The 23,903-nt window shown below is 36.7% G+C and overlaps 2 protein-coding genes across 2 annotated transcripts in view; one reads left to right on the forward strand and one right to left on the reverse strand.

Annotated features, from left to right (window-relative positions):
• LOC120531486 (lissencephaly-1 homolog) overlaps positions 1-17,368 on the reverse strand; it is a 134,359-nt gene extending 116,991 nt beyond the window's left edge. The window contains exon 1 of the mRNA XM_039756938.1: positions 17,109-17,368. The gene's annotated coding sequence lies outside the window, so the exon portion shown is untranslated. The remainder of the gene's footprint in view (positions 1-17,108) is intronic.
• A 154-nt stretch (positions 17,369-17,522) lies between these two features.
• Positions 17,523-23,903, forward strand: part of mettl16 (methyltransferase like 16) — a 117,749-nt gene continuing 111,368 nt past the window's right edge. Inside the window, exon 1 of the mRNA XM_039756936.1 lies at positions 17,523-17,711. The gene's annotated coding sequence lies outside the window, so the exon portion shown is untranslated. The remainder of the gene's footprint in view (positions 17,712-23,903) is intronic.

Consider the following 23,903-nt stretch of genomic DNA (forward strand, 5'->3'; position numbering starts at 1 on the left):
AAAATAAATAACCGTGCTGTTCCCGTTTCACGCTGAATAAAGCTGGTGTTGCTAAAGTACTGAGACTCAGCTTTGTGTTTTCCGGTGCAAGACAGGGACTCACACATTACAACACACTTGGTCACAATGCTATAGTAAATAGTATACGCTTGTATGGATTTTGACTATATGAGTGAGGCACACCGACTGAGCCCGAGAATGGGAGACAATTACCCACAATCCCACTGAGAGAGAACCATCAGCTCAGTTGTGATCATGTGACGCTCAGCAGACAAAGTGTATATGGACTACTCGTATTGCAAGATCTCGCTCGTTTATCAAGTAAAAACGTATTAAAAAGTTTAGCTCGTCTTGCAAAACACTCGCAGACCAAGTTACTCGCAATACAAGTTTCCACTGTATATGAATTTTATATGACATAATAATATCTGTATTTCACTCATTCCAAAACATTCTTTTCAGTCAAAGGTGGCGCTAATAAACATATAATTTGAGATGTCATGAGACCTGGATTGTTGCATTTGCCAGTGAACATGTATTGTACTTGGAATGGGATTTCTTTTTTTGCGGTTGTATCATGTCTTTATATAAAAGTACCTCCATTTATTAAGGTAAATAGTATTGTGCTTTTTCTGCAATTTGTTATAAAATAAATAAATACTAACAGTAACAACAACTTTAAAATACTGGTATATTCATCAAGTAGTTACCTATCACTTAAGTAAACTGGTTTTGGCATTCATAAATATTCAAATATAATTCAAGTATCTATACTAATAAAAGGCAAAGCCCTGACTGACTGACTGACTCTCACTCACTCACTCATCACTAATTCTCCAACTTCCCGTGTAGGTGGAAGGCTGAAATTTGGCAGGCTCATTCCTTACAGCTTACTTACAAAAGTTAAGCAGGTTTCATTTCGAAATTCTACGCGTAACGGTCATAACTGGAACCTTCTTTCGTTCATATATATGGCTATAGCCTGCAGCTCGGTCGCCGTGTGAGGCGGAGTTGCGTCCCGCATCATCACGCCTCCCACATAATTGAGTACCTGCCCATATAAGGACATCCGTCAGCAGCTATCCAATAGACACGCTGCCGCGAAATATTCGCAGGTGAAGGACTGTGCTTAACCTAGCGAAAGTGCGAGAGAAACTTTTAGGTGACAGGTCTTAGCTAACATTAAATAAAGCTGTGGACATCGCAAGATCGCACGACATAGCACAAGCACAGCTGAGAACCTTCGATGCATGTACTCCAAGCGGCTCAAGTGAACTGACTTTGCAGGACTGAGAAAGGTAAACCCGTGCATGTAGTTTGTGATATAACAAACCTCTCACGCTGAACAAGCCTTTTGTGCGCATATCAATAGGAAAGCAAGGTGTAAACCTTAAGTTTAAGTTACTTTCAGACACGCCACCGCTAAATATTCGCAGGCAAATCCACAACTTAATACCGGGAATGCCGGTTAAACATCTTAGATTCATGAGTACCGATTTGGGTAGTGATCACTTCGATGAATGAAACCTGTTATCTTTACAATGGTTGACAAACACGGAATTAACTTGAACACAACACATCCTCCAAATACGAACCTGATTGAAACAAATGATGATAATCAAATCCTTGATGACAGCAACACTCATAACACTCACAAAACAATTACAACCGTGTTACGTTATTTTTAAAATGTTTCCTTTTCTTTTTCATAACTTCTTTAACACAACTTCTCTCCTGCAAAGCGACAGAGATATATATATATATATATATATATATATATATATATATATATATATATATATATATATATATATATATATATATATATCTCTCTATAAACTGCTCAATAAAATTAAAGGAACACTTTGAAAACACATCAGATCTCAATGGGAAAAAGAAATCCTCCTGGATATCTATACTGATATAGACTGGGTAATGTGTTAGGAACGAAAGGATGCCACATCGTTTAATGGAAATGATCAACCTACAGAGCCCTGAATTCAAAGACGCCCCAAAAATCAGAGTGAAAAAATTATGTGGCAGGCTAGTCCATTTTGCCAAAATGTAATTGCAGCAACTCAAAATTGTACGCAGCACTTTGTATGGCCCCTGTGTTCTTGTATACATGCCTGACAACATCGGTGCATGCTTCTAATGAGATGACAGATGGTGTTGTGGGGGATCTCCTCCCAGATCTGGACCAGGGCATCACTGAGCTCCTGGACAGTCTGAGGTGCAACCTGGTGGCATTGGATGGACCAAAACATATTGGATTTAGGTCAGGAAAGTGGTGGCCAGTCAATGGTATCAATTCCTTCATCCTCCAGGAACTGCCTGCATACTCTCACCACATGAGGCCAGGAATTGTCGTGCACCAGGAGCCACTGTACCAGCATAGGGTCTGACAATGGGTCCAAGGATTTCATCCTGATACCTAATGGCAGCCAAGGTGCCTTTGTCAAGCCTGTAGCGGTCTGTGTGACCCTCCATGGATATGCCTCCCCAGACAATCATTAACCCACCACCAAACTGCTCATGCTGAATGATGTTACAGGCAGCATAATGTTCTCCATGGCTTCTCCAGACCCTTTCACTTCTGTCACATGCTCAGGGTGAACCTGCTCTCATCTGTAAAAAGCACAGGGCACCAGTGGTGCATCTGCCAATTCTGGTATTCTATGGCGAATGCCAATCGAGCTGCATGCTGCTGGGCAGTGAGCTCAGGGCCCATTAGAGGACATGGGGCCCTTGGGTCACCCTCATGATGTCTTTCTGGTTGTTTGGTCAGAGACATTCACACCAGTGGCCTGCTGGAGGTCATTTTGTAGGGCTCTGGCAGTGCTCATCCTGTTCCTTCTTGCCCAAAGGAGCAGATACTGGTCCTGCTGATGGGTTATGGACCTTCTATGGCCCTCTCCAGCTCTCCTAGAGTAACTGCTTGTCTCCTAGAATCTCCTCCATGCCCTTAAGACTGTGCAGGGAGACACAGCAAACCTTCCAGCAATGACACGTATTGATGTGCCATCCTGGAGAAGTTGGACTACCTGTGCAACCTCTGTAGGGTCCAGGTATCACCTCATGCTACCAGTAGTGACACTGACTGTAGCCAAATGCAAAACTAGTGAAGAAACAGTCAGAAAAGATGAGGAGGGAAAAATGTCAGTGGCTTCCACCTGTTAAACCATTCCTGTTTTGGGGGTCATCTCATTGTTGCCCCTCTAGTGCATCTGTTGTTAATTTCATTAACACCACAGCAGCTGAAACTGATTAACAACCCCCTCTGCTACTTAACTGACCAGATTAATATCCCATAAGTTTCATTGACTTTATGCTATACTCTGATTAAAAAGTGTTCCTTTAATTCTTTTGAGCAGTATATATCTCTATATCTCTCTCTATATATATATCTCTCTATCTATCTCTCTATATCTATATATATCTATATATATCTATATATATCTATATATATCTATATCTATATATATATACACACACACACACATATACACACATATACACATACATACATGTATACATATACATACACAGTATAATATGCTTGTATACGTCACTTGTTTCGTATTCTTTTGCTGCCGTCTCAATTGTGTAATGCGTTTTTTGGAGCTCTTGCTCAGTCAGTTCACGTGAACCACTCGGAGTACATGCATCAAAGGGTCTCAGCTGTGTTTGTGCGATCTTGCGATGTCCACGGCTTTATTTAATGTTAGCTTAGACCCGGCACTTAAAAGTTTCTCTCGCAATTTTGCTGAGTTTGTGCCAAACACTATTCTATCCCTAACCATCTCATCTTTGTTTGCATAACCACAGTCTTCCACCAGCAATTTTAACTCTGTTAAAAAGTGATCAAAAGTCTCGGTTATACTCTGCGTCTTCTTATTAAACTTATATCTCACGAATATCGTATTCATTGTAGGCATGACAAACGCCAGCAGCAGCGCGTCTATGAACTTAATTTAAACTTAAGCTTTACACCGTGCTTTCCTATTGATATGCCCTCAAAGGCTTTTTCAGCTTCAGAGGGTTGTTCCCTCTCTTTCTGCATCAATAAACAGCTCGTCTTTCTCTTTATGCGAGACATCACACACTGCATGCACGGGTTTATATATACAGTGTAACCTCGGTTTACAAGTAACTTGGTTTACGAGTGTTTTGCAAGACAAGCAAAATTTTTTAATAAATTTTGACTAGATAAACGAGCGATGTCTTGCAATACGAGTAGTATGGATACACTTTGTCTGCTGAGCGTCATGTGATCACAACTGAGCTGATGGTTCTTCTCTCTCTCTCGTCTCCTATTCTCCGTCTGAGTGCCTCACTCATACACTCAACATCCATACGAGTGTATACTGTTTACTGCAGCATTGTGTGTGTGTGTGTGTGTGTGCGCTGTGAAATGCGAGTCCCCATCTTGCGCCCCAAAAAGTGCAAGCTGAGGCTCAGTACTTTACCACCAGCCTTATTCAGCTTGAAACAGCAACAGCGCTGTTATTTATTGTAGCGGGATCTTTATAATGTTCCTTGTATCACCCATTGACGGCAGGCGCTTATAGCATGTCTGCGATCTTTTTGGATGCGCTTATACGGGGAACTGCTACAGCGCTGGAAGACTCTTCCACGTGTCGTCCTGTTGGGTGGAATCCCACATGAGTTTAGAAACTCACTCAAACCAGCCATAATTTTTTCTAAAGGTAAATTTGTTTTATGTATTTTTACTATATATTAATCATTTTTATATGAATAGTTTTGGGTTGTGGAACGAATCATCTGGAGTTTCCATTATTTCTTATGGGGAAATTCGCTTTGATATACGAGTGCTTTGGATTGCGAGCACGTTTCTGGAACGAATTATGCTCGCAAACCGAGGTTCCACTATATATATATATATATATATATATATATATATATATATATATATATATATATATATATATAAACCCAATGTCTGTGTGTCTGTCAGCATGTCTGTCTGCTTTTCATGAGAGAACTACTTAACAGATTTAGGTTTTTTTTTCCCTCTATAATTTGCTTGAACATTTCGGTTGATTTTGCAACATCTCTCATCGTGCTAAGAATAATAGTTTGCTTACAGAAGAGATATATTCACGCTAATCTGAGACAGAGGTTGTGGGACAAAGGGGAAGGGGAATTGTGACGTCAGGAGTGGGGAGCCAGGCAGGGCCCTCCTCACTCAAGCGCCAGCCTCTGTTCTAGTCGGTCTAACTCTGCGTTTTGGAGTGTACCTTGCCTCTGCTTACTTCGTCCTGTTTCACTACTACACGGGCGGAGTCGTCGGGGGTGGCTAGTACTCAATAAATCTGCAACGGTGAGACAGCGTTACATTCTTCAATGTACCATTCAAGTATATGATGTATAAGCTCACTTATGGGTTATACTAATGAACATTAATTTGCCTATAAAAGCCAAGCCGATGACATAAATTTAGTGCTTGCAGATTTGTATTTAACAATGAAGCATGTTGTTTTGTTTGTCCTGGTATCTGTGTGTTACAGTGATTACATTTTTCTTTTAACACCAATAGCGTTGTATTAATAGGAAGATGTGCCTCATCCTTAGACATGCTAAATAAATTTTATTTTGTATTAACAAATGGAACTGCTCATGTCATCATGGTTGTAGACAGCCAAATGCCACGTCATTTGAATCTTGAGTGGTTGTTAGCGTGGCCTGTCCTCCCACATTCCACAGTCCTATATGGCTAGATGCGTGCGGGGTCCTCCTCCTGATCCTTAACTGTAAACAACAGTTAGAAAATTGAAAGTTGCTTAGACTGATGGACATGTGGAAGTGCTCAGTACAACAGAGGAATATAAAGCCTTCATTCATTTATCGGGGCTCATAAGGACACTATTTAAAAGTGATTAACCTTGTTCTCCTCTTACAAATGCATGACAATACAAGTTAAACAATTACACCTAACTTGATTGGTGACATTATTCCACTCTCAAAGTAGGAACGTGTCTAAATTCCATAAAGGGATGAAAATGGCAATAACTGAAGCCTGAGAGTGTGTTTTGCTTTTTTTTTTTTTTTAAAACAACAATTCTTGCATTCATGCTGAAATTTTTATGCGTGACCAAAAAGTATTTCCAGACATGACCTCTACCTCTACCGTTTTTTTTTGGACATGTTTTGATTTGGGGCAGTAACATTACCATACAGAGTATTTTTTATATGCAACCTTTACACAATTTTTCTCATGTATTACTATGCCTTCAAGGTTAATTTGTCTACCTGCTGTCACATGATTAGTACTGCAGTATTGACTTTCTGGATACTACCAATAGTTATATTAAAAAAAAAAATGCTACCATTACATTTTTGAAACATTCATACCAAATTAGCACTGAAGAATTATAAAATGACATTCCTGGCGACAGGAACTCCACCATACCCCACACCAAGTACCCTTTCCACCACTACCGTTTTCTTTTTTCCTCCTCCTAAATCATTGTCAAAATTGTTTCACTACCAATGTGAAATCTAAAACATCTAAACTTTTCCACAGTATCAAGGTCATCATACCTTTAAGAAAAAAAGTTACAACTAGCTGACAACAGAAAAACAAATCTTCCATATAAAGCAAAGACAAAAGACATAAAATACTGAAGACCTCAGAATACTCATAGTTAATCATAATCATAAACATGATAGCACATACTGTGGGTATAGAAAAGAATCACCCCCTTCGAAATATTCCCATTTTTTTGCTTTACAGCCTTAAATGAAAACACACACTAAAGATATTCCTTCGCAGCTTTACTTACTCAATGCAACCTATAACATCCAAGTGAAAGATATCACAGCTACAGTTCAGAAAAATTATGAAAAAAAAAATCAAATACAAAACATACTGAGATTTATCACCCAGTTGTCAATATTGCCTTGAGTCTGTTGGGATAATTCTCTTATCAACTTTGCACATCTAGATTGAGCAATTGCCCACTCTTCTTTACCGACCTGGTCAAGTTCAGTCAAATTGGATGGTGAGCGTTGGTGGATTGCCATCTTCAAACCTTTCCACAGATTTTCAATGGGATTTAGGTCTGAGCTCTGACTGGGCCACACAAGGACATTCACTTTTTTTCTCCTTCAGCCACAGTGTGGTCAATTTTGCTGTATGCTTCGGGTCGTTGTTATGTTGAAAGGTGAACACTCTGCCCATCTTCAACTTTCTGGCAGAGAGTAGCTGGTTTTCCTGAAGAATTTGACAATATTTTGCCCAATATTGTTTGCTTTGGGGGAGGTTATCCTTTATTAAATCGCAAAATTCTTCTGAACTGTAGCTGTGATATCTTTCACTTGGATGTTATAGATGGCATTGAGCAAGTAAAGCTGGAAAAATATTGGTTTGTGTGTTTTCATTTAAGGTTGTAAAGCAAAAAAAAGGGAATATTTCAAAGGGGGTGATTCTTTTCTATACCCACTGTAATTATGAGCAGGTTGTGGATTTTAGTTTAGGAGGTGGAAGGTTTGGGGCAAGAAATGTCATCACTATATACAAATGAGGAGTGTGTCTGTGGAATGCAAACAAATTAATCAGAATAAACTAAACATTTCTCAAAATGCCAAAGCAGACAATACATTTAATGGAAAATGGCACCTGCTCAATGTTTCACAATACATTCACTAGAAAGATGGCTGGCTCACTGACACAAAGCGTTTCATCTACTTTCACCAGTAACTAATCAACATTTTATTTTACATAACCTAACTTATCACATAACTCTCTTATTTTTAGATTTAACTCTAAGTCATGTCCTCTTTTGGAGCAATTGACTAGACTTGATTTATAAAACAAGAATATATAAAAAGGGTATAATATATTACAAGTAGGTGAAACAAAGGTAGGTTTTCTTCAAATCAAATCGGATATCCAGTTTCCTACCCATGTGGATGGCAAGAAATCTGAATATAGGTTAAATCCTGTTACAGTGAATAAAGTAACGAAATTTTCAGAATAATAAATCCTTTTTGTGGACCCAGACAATCGTTCATAGAACATTATGTTAAAAGAATCTCACTTTTAACGAAATGCAAAATCTCAGTATAACAAACATTTTTTTGACCATAAATGGCCACCAAAAGGTAATAATGCAATGCAAAAAATGGCACTCCTGCACCTTCTGTGCCGAGTCTTGGGAACATTGCAATAAGCCGTCTCAAAGAAAGAGACAGTCTGTTGCGCAATTTCCAGTCTCAGACAGACTCGGCGAGCATTAGGCACGACATCATATACATAGCCAAATTCTGAATTCAGTGTTCCAATGAATGTCTACATGGGTAGTTGTGTGCGGATACTGTACTGTTCAAGTTTCATAGCAGTTCTCGAGGTTTTCTTTGAGATGATCAAAAAAAAAAAAAAAAAAAAACGGTGTTAGTTTACATGAAAGAAAAACGAATCCTGGAAAAAGTTGATTCTGGAATGAAGAAAAATGACATGGCGAAAGCATTTTGTAATCACCCTTTCATCTTCATCTAATGACTCATTTTCATAACTGTATTCCTATTAAACAAACCTAATATCTCATTTTCATTGTGTTCGAACCTGTATTTCTGCAAAATACATCTAACGTCTTGTTTTCACTCTGCATTCATACCTGTATTAAAATATATATGCATACACACATGCACACACACATCTAATGTCTCATTTTTATTCTGTGTTAATAATAAAAAAAAATTTGCATCTAAAATCTCACTTTCATTCTGTATTTTCATACCTGGATTTCTATTTTTTTTTTAAAAAGTTAATTCTAACGACTAATTTTCAAATAAAATATTTTTTCCAGTTTAAAAAGCACTGCTTTTATACAGATATTGTCAAGCTTGGGTCACAGAGTTGCACGAGAGACAGGAAGAGAAGCCTGGTTTTCAAGGAAATTTCTGGTACTTAATTACTGCATAGAGAAAGCAAGTACGACTTCATTCAGAATAGAAGCTGTCAGGAGCCACTGCACGGGCGATCACCCTGCTTTAGTTCCCATCTTCAAGTAGAAGAGCACCAGCAGTTCGGAATAATGCTGTGATCTGGAGAAGACAGATCAGGAGAGCAGATCAAAGCCCAGTGTTAAATGTTATGCATTGTGTCAACAAGCACGGTACACAGTAACTCTGATCCTGCAGAGGACAACCAATTGCTTTACCCATTTTTATGGTCCCGTTTCAGTATGATTATACCTGTATTAAGTATGAAGTATTCAAAGCTACTGAGGTATTCTAATGGTTAGCAGAAGTTTGGCACATTTAACTAAGGAGGATATTTATAAATATCTGCCAGATTTTACAGAGGTTTTGGATAGTTCCTTGCAAAATTAATTTCTTTTTTTAATTTTAGGAAAAAATTTTCACTGGGTTATGGTATAATGTGTTAGAATTCTTCCAGATGAGCAAGACAATGTGGCATGCTAAAAATGCAGAGTACAATATTACAAAGAAGTGTCAATTAGTGGTGATCTGGAATTAAATACCCAAATAGGACTGCTGGACAGTTTTAAACTTCCAGTGTTCTCTGGTAAATAAGCAAAAATAGCATTCTAATGCAGTCTAAGCACTGTAAATGTGAAATATAGCAAGGCAGGTACCCAATGACATTGTTCAAATTTTGATCTGGGTACATTTTGGATAATCCAGTAATGTATAATTTTAAATTGAATTACACCACACAAAAGGATGAGGAGTGCATTTTAGTTGACACCCAGAGGTGGCAATCTGATAACAGAAAAAATGTAAGTAATAAACAGGCCACACTGTATAGTTTCTTTCCATTCCGATACGAACAGCTAAAACATCAACCCACCCTGCCAAATTACAGATTACAAACTGTCACTGACTTACTGACAAAATTTGTATAAGGTACTATAGTTTAATAATTTTATGATTGTGTTTTTTTCAATCTGTGCATCTAATAAGAGCTTAATTCTTTTAAAATCAATAACTTGGAGGTAATAAGTATTTTACTGTCCAATGGTGAATATTCACATACAATCTCAACTGCTGGTTACATAATTTAACTTTTCCCACAGTATTTTCATTAAAACCAATTAACTGCATTAAAATTTAAAATTTTCATAAGATTTTTAAAACCATTCTTCTTGGTTCACATAAATGATTCATGTAAAACAGTCATTTTTTGACTTCATGATTATATGTACTTTAGTACATCTAAAATGACAGTAAATTCCAATTCAAAACACATGCCCATTGAGCATATTGGTATACATATATTTGAAGCAAACAGACTGAAATTCAAAGCATTTCTTGAAGCAAAGTTGCAACTCAATTATAAATTAAGGCCTTGGGGCTTGGAGTTGAATTATACTGGAGCGTGATCGGTTATTTGTCCATGTAAACCCAGAAAAAATGAACACATCAAGATTACTGTAGGTTTTCAACTATGAAACTCTGCAGCTAGCTCAGCTGTTATTTAGCATATAAAATCTTGTAAAACTGAAGAATGCATTTAACAAAGCTCTGCAATAACAATCAATTGCTTCCACCCTGTTAAATCATACACTACAAGACTACCTCAAACACTATTGCTGGAGAATAGTGCTTGAACATTCACTTTGCTGACTTCATCTTGTTAAACACTTATTTTTTCGTTCTATGTCATAAGTACAATGAACTGCAGAAGAAGAAACGCTTATTACATGTTGAGTTAATGCAAGTATTCAAGGCAACTTGAAATAAAAACAAAAAGAACAATTACCACTACAGTGATTTCCAGCTTGTTTTCTGTGTGGTCAAGTGCACAAATATCACCACTTACATCTGTCATATTCACTATATGACATGTGCTTCCTTTAGCATTCTTGCTTAAAATAGAAAAAACTCTGAAACTTGCCAATAATCTTGGTCCTGGTTCCTAGTGTTAGGGGGAAAAATGGAAATATCCTGATGCGGGATTGACTGAATGCCAGTATTCGGGGGGGGGGAAAAAAAAAAAGGTCTTTGCTATACTTAGTCGAATCTGATAACTGAAATCATTACCACAGCCTAATACCTCCAACCCATTTTATTAATTCTTTTAATCTGACCAACATTTGGACATTGCTAACCTGCACCACCCTACGTTAAATACACTGTTGAATATTTACTGTGGAATTTAATGGTCCATGGAATTTTATTTGTTGAGGAAAAACAGAACATAACCTCACCAAAAACATTATTGACTCTTCTTACCATTGGAATTTCTCTAGGTAACAAAATGCTTGTGTAATTTTATTTTTGGGGTGAACAACTCCTTTTACTTAGAGTGGATTGAAGCTTGGTCAATTTCACCAGTGAGTTCATAAATTGCATATCCTCCATAATCATCACAGGCACCAATATGAATTACCAGAATAAGCATGGTTTGCAATCTTCTTAAAATACTACCAGTAAGAATACTAATACTATATTAAAGATTTCTCCTCCAAACATGTAATAAACAGCAGTATATGAAATAAGCTTTAGATAGATACTTTATTAATCCCAAGGGGAAATTCACATAATCCAGCAGCAGTATACTGATACAAAGAAACAATATTAAATTAAATAGTAATAAAAATGAAAAGAATTAAAATAAAATTAATGTTCGCATTTACTCCCCCTGGTGGAATTGAAGAGTCGCATAGTGTGGGGGAGGAACGATCTCCTCAGTCTGTCAGTGGAGCAGGACAGTGACAAAAGTCTGTCACTGAAGCTACTCCTCTGTCTGGAGATGACACTGTTAAGTGGATGCAGTGGATTATTCATGATTGACAGGAGTTTGCTTAGTGCCCGTCGCTCTGCCACAGATGTTAAACTGTCCAACTTTAATCCTACAATGGAGCCTGCCTTCTTAACAAGTTTGTCCAGGCGTGAGGCGTCTTTCATCTTTATGCTGCCTCCCCAGCACACCACCGTGTAGAAGAGGGCACTCGCCACAACCGTCTGGTAGAACATCTGCAGCATCTTACTGCAGATGTTGAAGGATGCCAGCCTTCTCAGAAAGTATAGTCTGCTCTGAGCTTTCTTACATAGAGCATCAGTATTGGCAGTCCAGTCCAATTTGTCATCCAGCTGCACTCCCAGATATTTATAGGTCTGCACCCTCTGCACACAGTCACCTCTGATGATCACAGGGTCCATGAGGGGCCTGGGCCTCCTAAAATCCACCACCAGCTCCTTGGTCTTGCTATATATACATATATACACACTATATATACAGACATATACTTCTAAAATTGTAAACATAAATTAGAAAGAAAGCAAACATGAATAATCAAAATATTTGCAACTTCAAAAAAAAAGGCTTCAATTAATTAGCTACTTTGTAAACGATAACTAACATTCTTGGCAGTCCACTGATAAAATAAATAAAATAAGCACAAAAAAAGTGGCTGTGAAACTTTGGTGTATACAGGTAAGACAGTTACCACTATTTGAACGAGTCATACAGCTTGCTTAAAATCCAAAACAAATTGCGTGAAGAGATATGGAAAACATTAAAAAAACAAAAGCATAAACTGATAGAGACAGACGATACTATGAAATACATTGTGATTAAAATATCTTGCACAACTAACAGGAAAATCAACTGCACACATTTAACATGACCTAAAGCTGATGAAAAACAAGACTGCAACTTTTACTGTTTACTCACAATACAAATTAACTTTAGAGTGTTGCAAAGTCAATAAACAATTCATTGCTTTAGTTTTCATTTGATGACATTAAAGAAATATATAAGAAAACATTCCCAGATATGCATAAACACAAAACCTCCAATAATCAACCTTTTCACCAACAAAGATTTTAATTTCACTTGTTAGTCATTCGTAACAGTCTTCAACTATATCAATCATCAAGCAACTTTACTTCACCTACCTTTATTCATTTTGCATTACGGCAAAAAAATGTATGTTGTTTAATATTATAGCTGCCACTGAAAATATACCAGTTTATTATGAAACATGCATATAATAAATATACATGTAAAAACACGCATATTAATCTGAACTGAAGACAATACAAACATAAAACGTTGTAGACAACTTAAATCAGTTCTGACAAAATCTCCAGGTATATATTAAAGATCAAAAGAAATAATGTAAAAATTACCATAATACCCTTTACACAAAGCAAAAACCAATTTACAAATGCATCATGCAATGTAAAAGATGGGGGTCTTACTTGGTAAAACATACCATTAAAATACATAAAATTAAATGCAAATTATATAACTCTGCACAATTAGTCTGTAATTAGTTTCTATTGTTCCTGACAACAAATGGCCAAAAGTATTATCATAAAACAGTATCTATCACACTCCTTTAGCCTTACTTACTTCAATTTCTGGAAGTGATGATACTCAAGGTGACTTAATATTTAAGGACATTTAGATAATGCACACATGTGCACCAAATGAATTCTTCCTCCATATTGCAAAGCAACACTTGCATATGAACATCATAAGCCATTACAAATGTCATATGTTGCACAAAACTGTCCAGACACATTAACCTTCTTACAGTTCCTAACCAACTTTCATCACAGCAGATGCAAAAATCTAGGTTGTAACACTGATTCCGTCAGTCTTCACACATCAATTCAGTGGGCAGCAATACTGAAAACAAGGAGGAGTGGCTTAGTCTCACATCATAATACTGCCTGCTCAAAGTGCAAGACTGCCTACAATACGAGGATCTGCACAGTATCTCAATTTGCTTTAGTGTCTGTAAACTATCAAGCACTAAAAAAAACAAAAAAAACAAAACAAGATACAATTTTCTCATAAAAATACGTCATATCCTACCCTGCTTTTTAATAGGGCTAAATAAATAAAATTTTCTCCCATGTGCATTTTCTGTTATCTCAGAAATGAAAGAGCTTAAACTGTACCTTTTGCTTCTGTGCAAAACACAAGCTTTGTTAAATCAAAAAGAGTGGAGAAAAATTAAATTACTGTCTAAAATACATAACTTGTCAAATTTCTTATATTTGGAGTAGGATATATTCTTGCATCTATGCATATGGAGAACAGAAGTTAATGTACAAATGACAATGCCATGTTAAACAAATTAGATGTGATAATCAGTAAGCATAAAGTTTAATAAAGAACAACATTCCAAAACAAACAAATGCATAACATGCCTGGAAAGCCATAGTATAAAATTCAGAAAACTGGGTGGAAAAAAAACCCACCACTGACTTCCTTACATACTCAGAAACCAAGGTGGCAATATGGAAAAATAAACAATATGTACATAAGAACTTCCAACCCAAAATAGTAAAGAGTTGTTAAACACTCCATGTTTTAAGAATTATTAAATCTAAAACTGTTTTTTAGTATCAAAAACCACAAGCACTGAGCAACAATAAAGAATGCTGCTTACTGAACCCTTCCACAAATGTTACAAATATATATATATATATATATATATATATATATATATGCTAGTTTGGATTAAAATAACTAAAAGCAAATGAACATTAGAAAAGGGATTCCTATTAACCACAGACTGACAGACGCACATTAATGTGAAAGTTAAGATATTTTAATCTAAATAAGAGTTAGCATAAAATGGGATTATTTGCATTGTCTGTGATAGAAATATATCCATTGAAATACAAAATTCAGTCTGTGCTGTATGGAAAAAAAAAATTCCAGTGAATAAGCAACTAGAAATCAGTGTCAATATTTACCATAACTTTATCAAAACCATTAAATCAAATAACTAGTTGGGCAGGGTTCATTATCTAGTAAAATACAAAATGCACATGAAGTTAAGGAAAAAATATATAGTGTGTAAAAACCAATTTAACAAAAAATAAAATTTCTCCACAATACTGTTTAAATATAGGCTCCTCCGTTTTAAACTGTTTAATTGGGCATGTGTAAAACAGAAAACACAAGTGGCACATGGATATACCATGCATTAACAAAACCTTAATTGGGAATTGCAAGCATCCTCGATTTTCAACAGGAATTATTGTGATGTCCAAGTATTACATAAAAGAAATTATATGCGTATAAATAAACAAGCCCGACTAAGTTGATACTGTTGAAATGGTGCGTCTATATTTGATCCTTTACTATGAAATTAACCATCAACTATTTCTTGCAGACACGTGCATAAAATTTGTTTGCACTTAACATAACAATCCTAGTAAAGTAAATAAATAATAATAAATAAATTCTCAGAAATTAACAAGCAACAGCGTCTAGCTATCAGCAAGAGCATCCGAAATGAATCATCTTCGGCGAAAGGTCTACTTGTAAAAACGGTTAAGAAGCTCATGATTACAACCCAAAAAGTCTAACTGACCTATGCCAACAAATTTCAGGAAGGAAGCTGCATTGCCCAGGACCATTTACCATGGGAGCTTTGTCATTGCACTTGAACCTGAACACTACTGCGAGACCATGTGGACTAGCAGACTGTAAAACAGCGCGCGCAGCATCAGACAGTCGCATCCTAGAATCTCCGGCTTACTTTTGCTCCACCCTGTCCCACCCTGTCATGGGGATGAGAGAAAGAGAGGTTGTAGAAGTGCAATATCCCAATATATTTGATTCTAACTCAAGGCGCACACGAACACACACACAAATTCCTAATTTTTCTCACCTAACAGAGAAGGCTATAATTGAAATCAACAAAGGACGTGAAGGATGTGGCAACAAGCCGTCCACAGTTAATCTGCTGCCTTTTGGTTGGGGAGGCAAGGCCTTCTTTACTCACGCGTACGTACAGATGTACGCACAAGCCCTGCACAAAAAGCTTTGGTTGTCAAAAAGCAACACTTAACACCACAAAACGTTACATTGTTATGTACGGACTACACAAATATTTTAAAAGCAATGCCGAAAATTATAAGAAACCGGATTACGTTTTTAATATCGTGAAGCATCTAATATTTTATCAATTACGGATCATGTGTAAAATACTCGCATGCACGACATCACTAAACGAATACAAAAAAAAAAAATCAACAGGGACCAAGACTTGTCAAGGTCGACTGATTTTTCACCTTTTTCTAATAAGGCCCCCAAAACCGAAACATCAGAACGGATCCGAAAAATGCTATAATCAAAACAGACAGCAAACAAACAATTTCTTACTGAGACTACGAGGAGGAATTTTCACATTCATCCGTCTAGATGTAGACGAATTACTGGCAAAAAGCCCTTGTTCCCGTTACACCGGGACTCTAGATGCATTGCTGTTGCAACAGGAGTGAAAATACAAGTGACCCCCACAGGACTCACCCCTGATGTGTCCAAACCACTGCAGAAGTCATTCGTGAATTATTATTTATTACCCATTTCATGTTTTCAGTCTACCCCCAGCAATACATCCAGGAAGAAAGAAGATGATCTAATTGGCTGACAGAAATAACGTTATTTACTAAGAGAAACGAATGAACAAATAGATTCGAGGTAAATGCATCAACATTGGCCACACTATCATGACAGAAATCACATTTTAGAAACATGGCTGTATAAATAACGAGAGAAAACTTACGAAGTTAACATGACCATTAACTGAAATTATACTCAAAAACTTTGGACAACCAACTGAAACTCAGAAAGCGTTTATAAGCTGTTGACCTAAATTGTGCAAAAAAAAGGAAAGAAAAGCGTCAGCATCTCTAAATATTCCACAAGGGGTTACGCTCGCTTGGATGTACAAAGGCGTTTTGCCGCGTTATCTGTTTATTTACACCCGCTTACTCAAAACGACTTTGCTTATCACGCGAAAAATAAATCAAGTTAAAACCTAAGAACCCGGCTCCGTAAAGTACAAAGCCGACTGCGATCACAGAAAATACATAGAAGATGAAGCGCGCCGTTGACCGACTACATCCTAATCCTCCCAAAGAACACATCCTGCCAATTACTCAACTCTTTCGCTTACGTTCCTTATGTTTTTCCTTCTTTTAACCGCTGTCTCTTCCACTACTCCAACGGCCCTGTCCGCCATTTTGAGACACCGACTGAAAAAAGGAGGCGCAAAAATCTAGCCACATCGTCAGTCTGACAAACTCGGCTGTGCTCTCGTGCAATAAAAGGTTTGCCGGAAGGCAAGGCAAAACGGACTTACCCTTAACAAATGCCTCCCGAATCCTCAGCCTGGCGTGGCACGCATACAAAGCTCCTCAGTTATTACAATCTTAAATATCAAACGGCAGTCCCAGGTTTCTCAGTCTATCTCCTTGTCTCTCTCTCTCTCCTCCGATCCTTGTTTTCAATACCGCATTCGCCTTTGGTCTTGGGAACGCGCACGGGAGTCGGCTTCGCGCACGTCACCAACCCGGTTCCCACACTGTGGAGAAAAGGGAGCGCGCACGCTTCAGACTATACCGATCAGTTTGCTACCTACTAACAGTGACGCACGGCGTTATTTCCTGATTCATGCTCGTGTGCGCGGCACCGCTGACCGACCTATGACATCAAACGTCAACAGTGCCGCCATTCCGGAAGCGCGCTTGCGCAGTAGCGATGGGTGGGGAGGCGCGGCGCCGTGGAGGCCTGCTGATGTTTCAGCAAGGCGGAGGCCTTTCCTCTGCAGGTATTGAGGTCATCGCATTTGGACAGGTGCAGGGTAGCGTTTACTTTTCTAGTATATAATTCATTCAAGTAAATATAGTGGGAGGCCGGTGTGCATATTCTCAGCCCTACTAATTAAAGAACATGTAACATTATGGTATGTGAAAATGTTTTGTATATTAATTTTCTTAAAAAATGTATTACTTCCAACTTCTATATTTTAAATTTTAAGCTGAATGTATAAATTAATATTGATCATGTTTAAATCAATAAAATAAATAACACCAGGGTTTACAATGCATTTTTTAAAACTTTAATTATTGTAAATGTTTAAAAAATTAATATATATATTTGCGTTCATTAAAATACCCCATCCGTGCGTACCACCCTGAATTGTACTAAGTAGGCTTTAACATGTACTGTTATGTTAAAATTGTTCAATTAGAATATTTTAAAGTGGTTAGGACTATCCAAGCGCTCCCAGGTTACTTGTCAACTTAACCAATATGTTTTCTAATACAGGAGTTTCTATATGTGTGTAGATATTTCAGATAGAATAGTAGATTATGTTTCTGTTAATTTGCAGAAATGTATATCTCATGTTCAATTATGTGTTGTCTCAATCTGTATAATATTAGCAAGACAGACTAAAACTTAATATCCTGGTGCAACCCAGAATTGTTGTCTAAGCTTTAATATATTATCAGTATTTTGTACAGTATATGAATAATACTTTGCTTTTCTGTGCATTTTATAAAGGGTACTGAAATAGTGAGGCATGGCATAGTATACTTTCTACAACGGCATAGTAAAAAAAATGATTTAACAGGAAGATAGGCTTTATTGACCTTAGTTGGCTCTTGGGGCCAGTGCTGGTGCTAGGTTATTTTGCACCCTAGGCCGTGCTTATTAGTGCTGCAACTGACTGTTTGGTAGCTAACCCGTGCATCTGGATTTCCACCCCCAATGATCTGCTCTGTAGGCAAATGCCTAATTCTCCTTAATGGTGGCACATGGCCATACATATGGCAAATATTTTCTGTAGTTAGCATACAGAGTTAAGAACATAAATAATAAGGTATTTTTTAAAGAAGAAAGATGACTTAACTGTAGAAATTTATCAAGAAGAATGGTATACTTGCTCTAGTCTCATGGACCTCACATGACTTGCTATCAGGAAGGTAGTTTTTATAAGTAAACCATATTCATCTTTCGGTTTTAGGGGGCTTTTGCCAGTCCATGTTACAGACAGTGATTGACATTATATTATTAGAAAAAAATGTTTACTAACTTTGGAGTTGTACATATGAGATCATCATTTGCATGAAGAAGCTCATAGCATCATAGATGCTGGCTCCTTGAAAATAAGTCACTTAAATTTATGTCTTGAATTAATCAGCACACATTAAAAATAGAGCTACGAATCATGGAACAAGCCACCCCACCTCCAGAAATCAATTACTACATAGACTACTTCTATATGTGAAATATTCATATTATGGCAAATGTGTTTTTTAATTATTCAAAGCATCAGTGGGTATTCATCTTTTGGATAAGACTTGAATTAACAAAGGCAGCATATAATATAATACTCCCATTTTCTCATTTTTTTCCCTAGTGGATTTGTTTCAGAAACATAATGTGCAGTTGGCAGATTGCCTGCTCCATTGACAACTGACCATATCTCAACAATAATACAGTATTGAAGGTCACATGTTGTTAGGATCCTTTCACATCATTTTGCTTGAAATTGTTTTATTTTACTGTGTTTTTTGACTAATCTGTATTTTTATGTGTGTGTGCGCGTGTTTCAAATTGTATTTTGCCTGTGAACTTGTTACCACACTCTGAGTCTGTTCCCAGTAGAAAGTGCTGTATAAAAATAAATTAAATTGAATTGAAGTGAAAAGACAAATACACAAATTACTAGAACTCTGGATACTGTATTACTCCCACAGTAATCTTGCTGCAAAAATGCAAATATTAGTCTGTGACACTTTTATAAAGTTTGCATATATACTGTACATATTGATAGATGTGTGTTTATAATGAGAATAATAATGTATTAATTATGGTGCAGGGGGATGCTATGTAGTGTTGATTGGCACATTAAAATAAGAATTGTGACAATATTGATCCTGTGAACATTTGAAACTTCAAGGCTATAATTTTTTAGTTCAGTGTTCTTTTAATTGTATAACTAAAAACATCTATATGCACAGAAGCATAACTACTAGATTTATTGTTGCTCACAAGAGAATGCATTAGTTCAGTTTCAAAGTAGTAATAAATATCTCTGCAATGAATATGGATATGTGGCTGTCAGTTCACTTCTTTCCAGCAGAAATGGAAGTGAGTACATAGAAAAACTCTTTTTATTGTAAAAAGTAAACTGTCTTGTCTTTTACAGTATATCCGTCCATTTTCTGAACTTAGTTTTTCCATAACAGGGGTTACAGAAACCTGAAATGTAAATGTATGCGTGTATTAAACTTATGAATCAGTTTTTATTGCTTTTCCTGTAATTCATTTAATCACAGACACCATTCTGAAATTATTTCATATTCTTTAAAGGGCAATGTTCACAGTACACATTCTTTTAATTAATGCCAGGGAAAGTTATGCAACCTACTGTTAGTCAAACTATCTCCTAGAGATGGAGTGCGAACTTCTGATCTTGTTATTTCAAGTTAAATTATATATTTTTTATTTAGCAGATGCTATTAGCCAAAGTGACTTACACAAGCAAATAAATTAAATTTTAGTGATTACAGATGAAAACGTTAGCAACAAAATCCAAAGATATGCAAAGAAAGTGAATTCCACGGCTAGTCATTATGCTAAATGAGAAACAAGAATATAAACAATAAGAAAGCTGCTCAACAATTAAGTATGTGGGTACCACATCTGATATTTATTAGGGAAGTAGAAGGGGGAAGGTCTAAGCAGTGCAGAGATGCATCATAAAAAGTTTTCTGAGTGAGAACTAAGAAACATAGTCTAGCCTTTTACATGTCTGGAGGAATGAGGGACAGCCACAGTCATACCATAGCATAATGAAGGCTTCTTTTAGGAATAAATGGGGAGATGAGAGACTGAAGGCATAGAGAAGCAGAATATTGGAGATATTTGTAGGTCAAGGGAAGAGTTTTAAATTGAATCCTTGCTGGAAGCTAATAGGAAAGAATGGAGCTGAAGGGTATGGTGTGTATAACAAGGGATAGAGTGAGCATACCAGACAGGAAAACCTTTGCTGGGTACCCTGCCAGGAAGGAGTTGCAGAGGCCCAGTTAAGAAAGAACAAGAGCTTGAACAATTAGTTTAATTAAATGAGGGAGGGTCAAGTCATATTCTTAAGAAAGATACAGAACTGGTTCATTCAATAAGTTAATTGGAATGAGAGCAAAAGAGAGAATCATTCAGAATCAAATCAAGATTCCTGACAGTAAGCCAAAGTTAAGATGGTGAAATTATCAAGAACCGTGTTTAAAGAAATACTTGTGGAAGCAGAAGGTAAGAAAAAGATAATGGATGTGGGTAGGCAAAGTTTAGGATGATGTTTCTTCATCCAAGAAGATATGACAGAGAGAAAGTTGGTTGAAACACATTAGGACATTGGAACAATCAACAGGAGAACAGACTATTCAGCCCAACAAAGCTTGCCATCCTGTCAATGTAATTCTTCCAAAAAAACATCAAGTCTAGTTTGGAAAGTCCCTAACGTCCTACTGTCCTACTGTTTACCACACTATTTGTTAACTTGTTACAAATGTTTATGGTTCTATGTGTGAACATGGGATGAATGAAGGAAATTTAAGGAGAGTCTATGCATCAACATATAGGTGGTGGGAGAAGCAATGAGAAGAAACCAATATGCCTCGGGAATGAATGTAGAAAAAGAAACAGAGGCCCAGCTCTGATCCTTAAAATGAACCTGTGGAGAGTTTCCTAGATGACAGAGAGTTAGGTTGTGATACACAGAATGAATGGCCATAAATGTAGGACTTGAACTAATCCAATACAGAAATTCCATTTCCATGTTTTTGAAGGGAAGAGATAAGCAGGGAGTGGTTAATGGTGCAGGAGGCTGTAAAACAGTGAAAAAAAAATAAGGACAGAGGAGAAAGAGATAAAACATGCTTTTGTGGCCCTTAAAGCAATATCACTAGGCCACACTCTCAGTCGATAGGTGAACACATAACATTTATGATATGGTTGCACTGAAGTTTCAACATTTAAATTTTCACATTTGAAAATCAACAATCAAAGTGAAGATCTCAGAAGAGATCTATTGTCAAATTAAAATGTGTCCTTATAATGTAATCATTTCCCTGTCGAATTGAAGGTTAAACAGAACCAAGTTAAAATATACTTTAGTGTAAAAGGCAAAAAATCGGATAGGATGCCATTTCTTCACATGCACACATTCTCTATGGGGCATTTCATACATATTGTTGAGTCATTATCACTTTAGACTGTGAGAAGAAAATACTACAGATTCCATGGAGGAAACCTACACTTATCCAGGGGGACATGAAAAGCGCAGAGAGAAAAGACACACCTGCTCAAAAATGAACATGTGTCATGGATTTCAAGGTTGAAACACTTCTCACTGTTATTCTATTTCAATCATAAAGTCAAAATATTATATACATAAGATTCTCAAACCCACTTAATGAATACAGGATTCCAGAAGATTGTAGCCTTTTCGAACAGCATCCTACAAAAATGCAGAAAGCAACCCTAAACTAGGTACCAATCCATTACAGGCACTACTTCAACACAGTGGAATAACCAATTTATTGAGCATGCATGTCTTCAGGGTTGTGACGGAATACCTGTTTACATAGAAAAAAATCTACACAAATATATAGGGAACATGCAAACTCCACACAGACAGTAACCAGATTGCAAGATTTAGCACAGTAAGGAGGATCCATATGTAACTGGACTAAGGACACTATCACCCAATTTCAAAATGTTGCTATAAATGAATTATATTTTGCAAGGTTTATCATTAGAAGATAAGTATATTATTGATGATTACATACAATATATTTTAAATAGTTCACCAATATATCTTTTCTGAAAGAAACATTAAATACATTCAGTTAGTACAACACAATAAGTTCACACATTATGATATAAAAGCTCACCAATTCACTTGCAACTGAAAGCCTTTTAGTTATCAGTTAGTTATTAAATCTTACAGATCCACAAAGTAAAAATACTATCAGCTGGTCAAAGTTAAGTTGCTGATTGCATATTGTAAAGCTCAAGTAATTAACCCAGTAAGGAAATATTTCAGATATAATGATTATTAATCCCCTTGGTATCAGCATATTTTCAAAGCTGTTTAATATGTTGCAATCTATTTTGACTTTTAAAATAGTGAGGCCACAATATAATGCATTTCTGGATTCATTAGAGGTACCACAATCAAATAGATACTCTTAGTGCAGAGGAATTGGACAAACATTTGACACTATCAGAATTATTAGATGCTCTGAAGTTACTTCAAAGTGGGAAAGCAGCAGGCCCCAATGGCTACCCTGCGGAATTTTATAAGAAGTTCTCCATTCAGCTAGCTCCCCTCCTATTAGCAACATTCACAGAAGATAAAGACAATAAAATTCTACCTCAAACTTTTTGTCAAGCATTAATCACCGTCTTTCCTAAACAAAATAAGGACGTATTACAATGTGCATCATACAGACCAATTTCATTTCTGAATAATGATGTTAAGATACTCTCCAAAGTCCTAGCAAGAAGGATGGAGAAAGTACTGCCTTCAGTAATATCATAAGATCAAACTGGATTTATTAAAGGTCAACATTTAGCGTCCAAACTTCGACTCCTTTTTAATGTAATATACTTACCTGCAAAGTCAAACATCCCAGAGATTTTATTATCTTTGGATGCAGAAAAAAACATTTAATATGATTGAATGGAACTACCTTTTCACCACATTGGAGACATTTGGGTTTGGCCCGAACATTTGTGCATGGATCAAACTAGTGTATACCAATCCAGAAGCTTCAGTTTGTATTAAAAACATTAATTCAGAATACTTTAAACTAGAACGTGGTACCAGACAAGGATGCCCCTTGTCACACCTACTTTTTGCAATCGCCATTGAGCCACTGGCAGTTCACTGTCGAACTGCTTTTGAGATAAAGGGGATTATCAGAGAACGACTAGAACAGAAAATTTCTCTATGTGCAGATGATATGGTATTGTCCTGCAGTCCTAACAGCACTAACAGAATTTCAAAAGATTTCTGGTCTCAGAATTAATTTGACTAAAAAAAGTGTGCTCTTTCCAGTGAATTCTCAAGCACACAATATTA

This window comes from Polypterus senegalus, chromosome 6 (genome assembly GCF_016835505.1).
Source record: "Polypterus senegalus isolate Bchr_013 chromosome 6, ASM1683550v1, whole genome shotgun sequence".
In the NCBI taxonomy this organism is placed as follows: domain Eukaryota; kingdom Metazoa; phylum Chordata; class Cladistia; order Polypteriformes; family Polypteridae; genus Polypterus; species Polypterus senegalus.